This window comes from Crocodylus porosus, unplaced genomic scaffold, assembly GCF_001723895.1.
Source record: "Crocodylus porosus isolate Cpor-Errol unplaced genomic scaffold, CroPor_comp1, whole genome shotgun sequence".
Taxonomy (NCBI): Eukaryota; Metazoa; Chordata; order Crocodylia; family Crocodylidae; genus Crocodylus; species Crocodylus porosus.
The window spans coordinates 46,932,159-46,940,462 of record NW_017728943.1 but is presented as its reverse complement, the minus strand read 5'-3'; positions in this window follow the sequence as shown (position 1 = coordinate 46,940,462).

Here is an 8,304-nt window from a genome sequence, read left to right as displayed (position 1 = left end):
GGACTCTCTCAAGCTTCTCCACATCCTTTTTTAATTGTGGAGCCCAAAACTGGATGCAGTACTCCAGCTGCGGCCTCACCAAGGCCGAGTACAAGGGGAGAATTCAATTACTGTCTAACTAGTAGCCCCTACTTTATGGGGGCTAATGAATGAATGAAACAAAAACATTCTAGGCACAACAGAGGCAAAAAACAGGATGGGAGTGCTGCCAGGCTTGTAAGTGCTGCCAAGCCTTTGGTGCCACCAAGTCTGTAAGTGTGCTGAAGATTGCTTGTCCCAAGGTGAAGCACTTTATATTTCTCAACATTGAGCTCCATCAGGTTCCAATCCACCCAACTTGCTAGACTGTCTAGGTCTGCCTGTAACTGTTGCCTATCTTCAAGCATGACCATGCTTTCCCATAACTTGGTGTCATCTGTGTACTTGGCCAGTAAACTCCTCACCACCACATCCAAAATCATTAATAAAGATGCTGAAAAGTACTGGACTGAACACCGATCCCTGTGGGACACCACTGCCCACTTCTTGCCAGGCTGACACAGATCCATTCACTACAACTCTTTGGGTGCTATCCTGCAGCTGGTTTCTCACCCACCTGACTGTCTCAGAGTTAAGCCCACAGTCCTCCAATTTTCTTACAAGGACATTGTGGGATACTAAATCAAAGACCTTTTGGAAGTCTAGGTATATGTCATCCTGCTCACTTGTGTCCAGGTGGTGATTTACCTGGTCATAGAAAGAGATGAGGTTGTTAATGCAAAAACTGCCCATGATGAAGTCATGCTGGCAGTCATTCAGAATCTTACCTTCTGCAAGTTTATCACAGATAGACTCCTTGATGAACTTTTCCAGGATTTTCCATAGGATGGAAGTTAGGCTGATTGGCCTATAGTTACCCAGGTCCTCCCTCCTGCCCTGCTTGTGGATGGGTGTAACATTGCCCCTTTCCAGTCGTCAGGGACTTCTCCAGAGCACCACAAGTTGTGGAAGAGTTTTTCCAGGGGTTCCACAATGACTTTGGCCAGCTCCTTCAGCACTCTTGGATGAAGATCATCCAGTCTGGCTGGCTTGTATACGTCTATTTTTAATTAAACATACACCAACTCTACGGCAATAGTAGGAAGGTGATTATTCCTACCGTGCTCAGCCTCTGTTCTACCTGGTGTGGTTTTCCCCTTGGTCCAGTGAATGACCGAAGCAAAGTAGTCATTCAGGAGTTCAACTTTTTCCTGGGTGCTGGTAACCAGCTCTCCTAAGTTGTTGACCAATGGTCCCATACTCCCATTTGTTTTCCTCCTGTTCCCTGTGTAACTTGTTGTCCTTGATTTCTATTACTTGTCTAAGTTTAGTTGCCACTTTAGCCTTTCTTATCTGTTCCTTGCAAATGCAGGCCATTGTAGAATAGTCCTCCTTGGAGCCTGCCTTGAGCTTCCATTGTTTATAAGCCTCTTAATTCTTTCTTAAAAGGACCATGATTTCCCTGTTTAGCCAAGATGACTTCCAAGCCCTTCTGTTACCTTTTCTCCACATGGGAATGAACTTCCTTTGTGCTTCAAGGATCATGTCCTTAAGGAACAACCACTCTTCATGCACACCTTTCACCTTTGGTCTCTGGTCCCGCAGCACTTGCCCTACTAGTGACCTAAGCTTGTTGAAATTTGCATTTTTGGAGTCCAAGACTTTAATCTTGCTATGATTTGTCTGCCTTATGTCAGACACTGACCATGATGGTTTCATGGTCCCTGTTGCCCAGACTTCTCTCTATATTTAAGTCGGTCACCAAGTCATCTCCTGTAGCCAGGACCAAGTCTAGCAGAGCAACACCTCTGGTTGGCCCATGCACCTCCTGAGTCAGAAAGAGCTCCTTAACACAGCTCAGGAAGGACTGTGACCATTCCAACTTGGCTGAGTGTTCCTCCCAGGATAACTAAAATTACCCATGACAACCATGTCATGTGGTAGTCTGGAGTATACACCTGCAGTTAGGTCTCTCTCACCACACCCCACACTGTAACTTGACCCAGAGTGTTTCAAGCTGTCCATTTTTGGAGCCAATGTCAGACTCCAAGGAGGTGAATCTGCTTTTTTACACAGAGAGCAATGCCTCCACCTTTTTTCCCCACCTGGTCCCTTCTATGCCCTCTATAGCTACACTCCAGTCATGTGAGCAGCCCCCAGGTCTTTGTAATCCCTACTAAATCGTAATGCACACTGGAGAGTAGGAGGGCTAGCTCCTCCTGCTTGTTCCCCATGCTCCTGGCATTAGTATATAGGCACCTGAGCCTTCCTATACACACATACATACAGAGAGAGAGAGGTTGGTGTGTGTGTATATATATGTCCTCCTACACACACACACACACACACACACACACACAAGGATCTCTGTCTCTCTGTCTGTGAATACATATGTATATATACACAAACATACATACACACATACGTGTGTGTGTGTGTAGGAGGACTCAGGTATATATACTTATCTCTCTCTCTCTGTATGTATATATGTGTGTGTATATATGTATGTATGTATACACACACATATATATACATACATACATATACTATACATACATAGAGAGAGAGAGAGAGAGATCAGTTTAGCAATGTTTTATTAATATATTTACAGTGTTGAAGCAATTTGGAAGTCTACCAGTATCTCTATCATCATAATGAAATCAATTCTAAATACCTATATTTGTTTGGATGTTTGCTTTAGGTTTTCTTATCATAGAAAAATTAGAGCTCCTCTTGACCCCTACACTAACTAGGATGTGGGGACAGCCAGAGGTCTGCCAGCAGGTCTCATCATGTCTGGCAGCTGGGCACAAGGGGTGTGTGATGGCAGGATGTGGGGTTTGCAGAAGAGGGGTGGGAAGGGGTGTGGAAGGATGTGGGGGGATGCAGGGGGTGTGGGTAGGTGTGGTGGAATTGTGGGTGTAGGGGGACTCTGTGGGGAGAGCTGCTCAGGAGAGGTGGGTCCCCCATCCCCCCAGGATGCAGCCCCCCCACACAGCACAGGGGCAGCCCCCCCTGCAGGGCCCCAGTCCCCACCCCTGAAGAGCCCCAGCTCCCCCCTGCAGCAGCAGCACCAGCAGCAGCCATAAAGTGCTCAGGGCCTGCAGCTGCCAGCCTCCCCATGGCATGGTGCAGCTCCAATTGCCTCAGAGCCAGCTTTGCCTATGCCGCCGGTTGTGAGTGCAGCCCAGCTTGGTGCAGCACTGCACAGGGCTGTGCACCTTTGTGTAGCTCCAGGACACTTGGACTGCCACCAAGGGGCCAGGGCTAGTGCCGCTTGTGGGGACTGCATGTCATTCCAGGCCAGGTCCTACATGCACAGGCCTTGTGCACAGTCATACCAGGCTGGTTCTGTGCACACAGAACCCAACTTGGCACTACACAGGGTCCCCGTGAGTGGCGCTGGCTCCCGGGTGACAGCCCAAGTGCCCCAGAGCTGCCCTAAGGCAGGTATCAAATTTTGAGTCCATGGTGCAAATATGCAGCGTGGGGGACATTTTTTTTATTTCCAGTGTGCCTCTTGCTGCATCTCAAACTGCTTTGAGACACAGCAAGTGGCATGTTCAGGTTCATCTGGATGTGCCCAGTGATTCTTTCCTAGGCTTAAACTCCCCATTATGAACTCATGCTCATCATCTTCCTCCTTTGTTCAGGGTTTTTTCAAATACAAACAACACCCATCAGAATCCTTTCCTTTCTGTTTCATATAGTTTATTCTATCTGTTTCTAAAGCTCTGGTCTACTATATTTAAACTTCCATTTATACCTGGCTTCTTATGAAATTGCCTTTCCATAGCTCCAAACACTGCCACCCATTTCACTCAAGTATGCTCTTGATCCCCTTTTTAGAAAACCTTTTTAGAAAATCACTTCTCCCAGTCTCAGTTCTCTATAATCCTTCCCACTCCTCTCTGTTCCACTCTCTCTGTCTTGGCTGTTTCTTCTTACTGTCTAGATTTCTTTTCCCTGAGATTTCTCCTTCAATCCCTCTCATATACATCTCCAATTACTTCCACATAATTAGAAGTCTGGATGTTGAAACATGTGAAGCTACTCTATTACCCTCCCCTGGGTTAGAGCATCCTTTGTGTTTAATTCCCTAGCAGGCCAAAGTCTTCAAGGCTAAGTACAGACAGTCAAAAAACCTGAGGCTCAATTGACTCAATTTTCGCAGGTTAGTCTAAGCTGCATACATTGAACCAATAAGCAAGTGAACAGACATCCACTTTTGATTCCAGAAATCCAGTTACATGCCTTCAGTATCTCAGACCAAAAACCAGGGGGTACTAGAGCACACCTCCCCACTCAGCTTAGGCCAAGGTTAACTTGGGCTAGCCCACTTACCCACTTTGGGGGGGAGGGACGGGAAGGGAGGTTTGTGAGGGAGATGCAAATCATCCTGGGATGGTGGGAGGCTGTGAGTTAACATGAATCTGGAGGGGACCTGGGACAGAAGTTCAATAAACTGATTTAACCTAAATCAGGTAAGTCTAATACTACATCCAGGTTTATCTTATACTGGTTTTGGCCATTTTGCAAGTGGTTTATGTGCACTGAACTTCTGTTGTGTTACATATTTGAACCAGTTTCTGATCACGTATACCAGTTTATGTGTAACTTGTGTCCCTAGCCCAAGTCTTCCTTTCAGAAGTTTTGATCACTGGTCAACCAGAAAACCAAAACAGCAGTTTTAAAACAAAGCAATGGTTAATCTTAACAGCTGGCACACAGCATGCATGAGCAGATAAAAAGGTTTTTATTAGATAAGAGGTCTAGAAATACCTACTTCCTCCAAGATACTCTACTTTCTAGTGTCTGGGTTGCCTGACCTAAAGCCCCCTGTTAATTCCCCTTATAGAAAGAATATCTTTACAAATCAAGACAAGTTCCTCCCTATTCTTTTGTGCCCTTTGAGCCTGGTAAAACCTGGTTCATGCCTCAAGTAAGTTTTGTATAGAACACCTTCAAGGCTACAACTTTACAATTAAGCCATCTTTCCAGGCACTCTATTAGGCACCAGAACAATTGGTTTTTGGCATTGTTTCACCAGTCTGTAAATGTTCAGCTAACTACTTCTTGAATGATCCTTTTAGATGTATGCAAACAGTACAGAATTAGATAAACAAATAGAATATAAAGTATTCATAGGTTATTACAGGTTGCCTCCATATCCTTCGCATTGTTGTCCATTTCTCATCTAATGATATCTAACCTCAGCCCCTGGTACTGCTATTCAATCTGTGTAGGGAGAATCTTCCAATGCCTTGGTGACCTGCTAATATTAATGGAGGTGCAAGAGTGAGTATGACTATATGGCTCTGATTATAGCATGGGGGTCATAGGTCATGAATTTTTGTGAGCTGAGGACAGATCTTAGTCTATGTTTATAAAGTATTACATATATTTAAAACACCATATAGATTACTTGTGTTAATAACAAGTGACAACTACTAGTAACAGATCAGGCAGTGGAGATCGTTACCTTTCATATAAGACAGTCAGGTCTTTTAAATATTAGCCAAGACTAGAATATTCTACCTATAAATACACATGGAAGGAAACAAATATCTGATAAAGATTCTGATACCATTCATAGCACAAATTAAGGCTATGAGTTAATTTTGTGACATTCTATGGATTTTAAAATAATTATTATATTGCTTACCTTTCAAAATATTTTCATATGACCCTATATCATCCACTATAATAAAATCATTTTGTAGCTAACATTAATCCAAAATTATATGTCAGTAAAATGAATACATTACCAGATAATAGAATGAGGCCAATGCATTTGAAATATAAAGAAATTGCTGCCTAAGGTGATAAAGCTACAGCAACAATCCACAGGTAATTTATTTTAGGTGTATATACATGGTTCAAAATTTAAAATATCCCAACAGAAAAAGGCAATCTTAATTTTCACTAGATTATTATAATTTCTGAATTGGTTGACCATCTTGCTTTATGCCTCAGGGAAGTTTTGTATCAAACACACTGAGAAGTTGGCAATCCTCTGGAGCAGCTTTTGCTTTCATAAAAATGATTAAAAATTACTAGGACACTACTACTTCAGTGATGTATTTTTTAACTATGCAACTGACAGCTGTAATCTTGACTAAGTGACTGACTGGAATTACTTGAATGGATATCAAAATTGCTCCTCTCGTAATCTCTCTTCCCCAGGCATGGGGGTCCTTCCTGTATAATGCCACCCTTGGATTTGCTGTGGTCTGCATTTTATACTATTTCTTTTACCTTTTATAGTCTAACTCTTAAAAGATCTGATTTCATGTTGTGTTTTTCTCTTATCCATTTTCATAGAAGAAATGTACACAGATAAAGTGCCAGCATTTCCCTTTATGCACTATTTAAAACTTATCTTGCAAGTTGTATTCCTCAGGCAGATCTCTACATCTCCACAAAGCCCTTCTATGTCAAAGGATGTCACACATGGAGCAGCTTACTAGATCAGGATCTAGCAGCTTCAGACTATAAAATTCTATGTTCTTCCCATGCTCGCCATACTGTCTAGCTCATTTTTTATGTCATTTTTAATTTATTTTTGGTTTTTATGTTTGAGGAGGGGAAGGTGTCATAAATCTCGTTATCTTCCTTAATATTATATTTTCCACATTTGCAAAAGTTGCTTTTTTCTAATTATACAACCTAAATTAATGTTGCCTTATTCATATCAGCATATGTTTATAATCATCAGCATTATTCTTCAAGCAACATTAGATAAATATGTTCTCTCCAGCCCTTACAGTGATAACAATCTTCCCTATGCTAATTTGCATCACTCAGAGTCAAGCCTAGATGTTTACAGGAACCTGAGAACAAAGCCAAAGGGACAAGCGTAGAAAATTGTAAAGAGTAGTAAAGAAACATTTTGAAATATGTTACTTGAATCACAATTAGTCTTCACCAGAGCCAAGCCACAGAAGACTGTGGCTTTTCCCTGGTGCAGAGAAGCTTTATATATATGGCTGGTAAATAGGTGTATACCAACATGCACTAGCTGAATATAGACTAGAAGGGGTGTCCTGAGCCGTCAACTCCAATCCTCTGTGTTCTCAGGCTAGCGTTAACAAAAGGAATTCTCCGAATCACTTCTTTGGACCTTGAAGATCTGGCCCTGTGTTTCTAGTGGCCCTAGAACTTAAAGGCATGTGTAGACAAGACAGGGGCCCTAAATTGCAGCAGTAGGTTTGAAAAAACACTGCTTCCATTTAGGGCTGATTAAACCCCCATGTTGTGCACACACCCTGCAAACTTGCCTACCTTTCCAGGAGGGAGGGGAGGGTGAGCGGCCAGATGGTGAAGCAGTCCCTCGACTGCAGGAGGCAGGGGTGGTGCTTTCCTCTGCAGCATCAGCGCCCCACCCCAGGCAGCACCCACCCACAAGCACCCAGCTCGGGTGGTCCTGGAGGGCTTCACTCCATGGCTGTAGGGGGTCCCAAGTCATTTAAAGTGCATTACACCACCGAATTTCCTACAACAGCTGGAATTAATGCAAAATACGCTACCAAGGCGTACCAAAACCAACATCATTAAAACAGTACAAAAGTATTTAGCCCGCTTTAAAGTGTCATGCACACAAATCTATTGTTTCATCTGCACACTGCCTAAGTGATTAAGTTAAACTGATGTAAAAAGCTCCCCAGGACACACTTACTTTGGTTTATATCACCCACATTTCAGTGTAGCTAAATTAATTTGGGAGCAAGGTGAAGCTAAACTAAAATAACTTGTTTTTAAACTAAAATAAGAATGGCCACCTAGGGTGTTGTACTAATGAAATGGAGCCAGAGCAAATGGACAAAACTAAGTTAGCTTTCTCCTGTGAACAAATATACTAGTTTAGTGAATGTGTTTTCTATCTGCCAAAGCATTTGTTCTCACTGGTATTTTTCAGAAAGCAGTGGAACATCAAGTCCAGTCCTCTGTATTCTCAGGCTAGTGCTCATGAGTCATGACACATGCCCATTTTAAATCTCTGAAGATGTAAGTACTATGCTATCATCAGAGGAATGATATGGAAAGACAGGTAAGTCCATGCCCATTCAATACTTAACAACTTCTGATCTGTTCTGAGTCAGCCAAGGGTTCCAATTACTGCAGGTTGCAGGGTGGGTGGGTGAGCAGCCAGGGATGGGACCTTCAATGTGACATCACTCCAGCACAACTACCCATAAACTTACTTTATTTAAAATAAAATAGCAGGCCTGATATATTACCAACTCCTGATTAGTACCAATGTCTACATTTTCTGGGTTAGAGAGA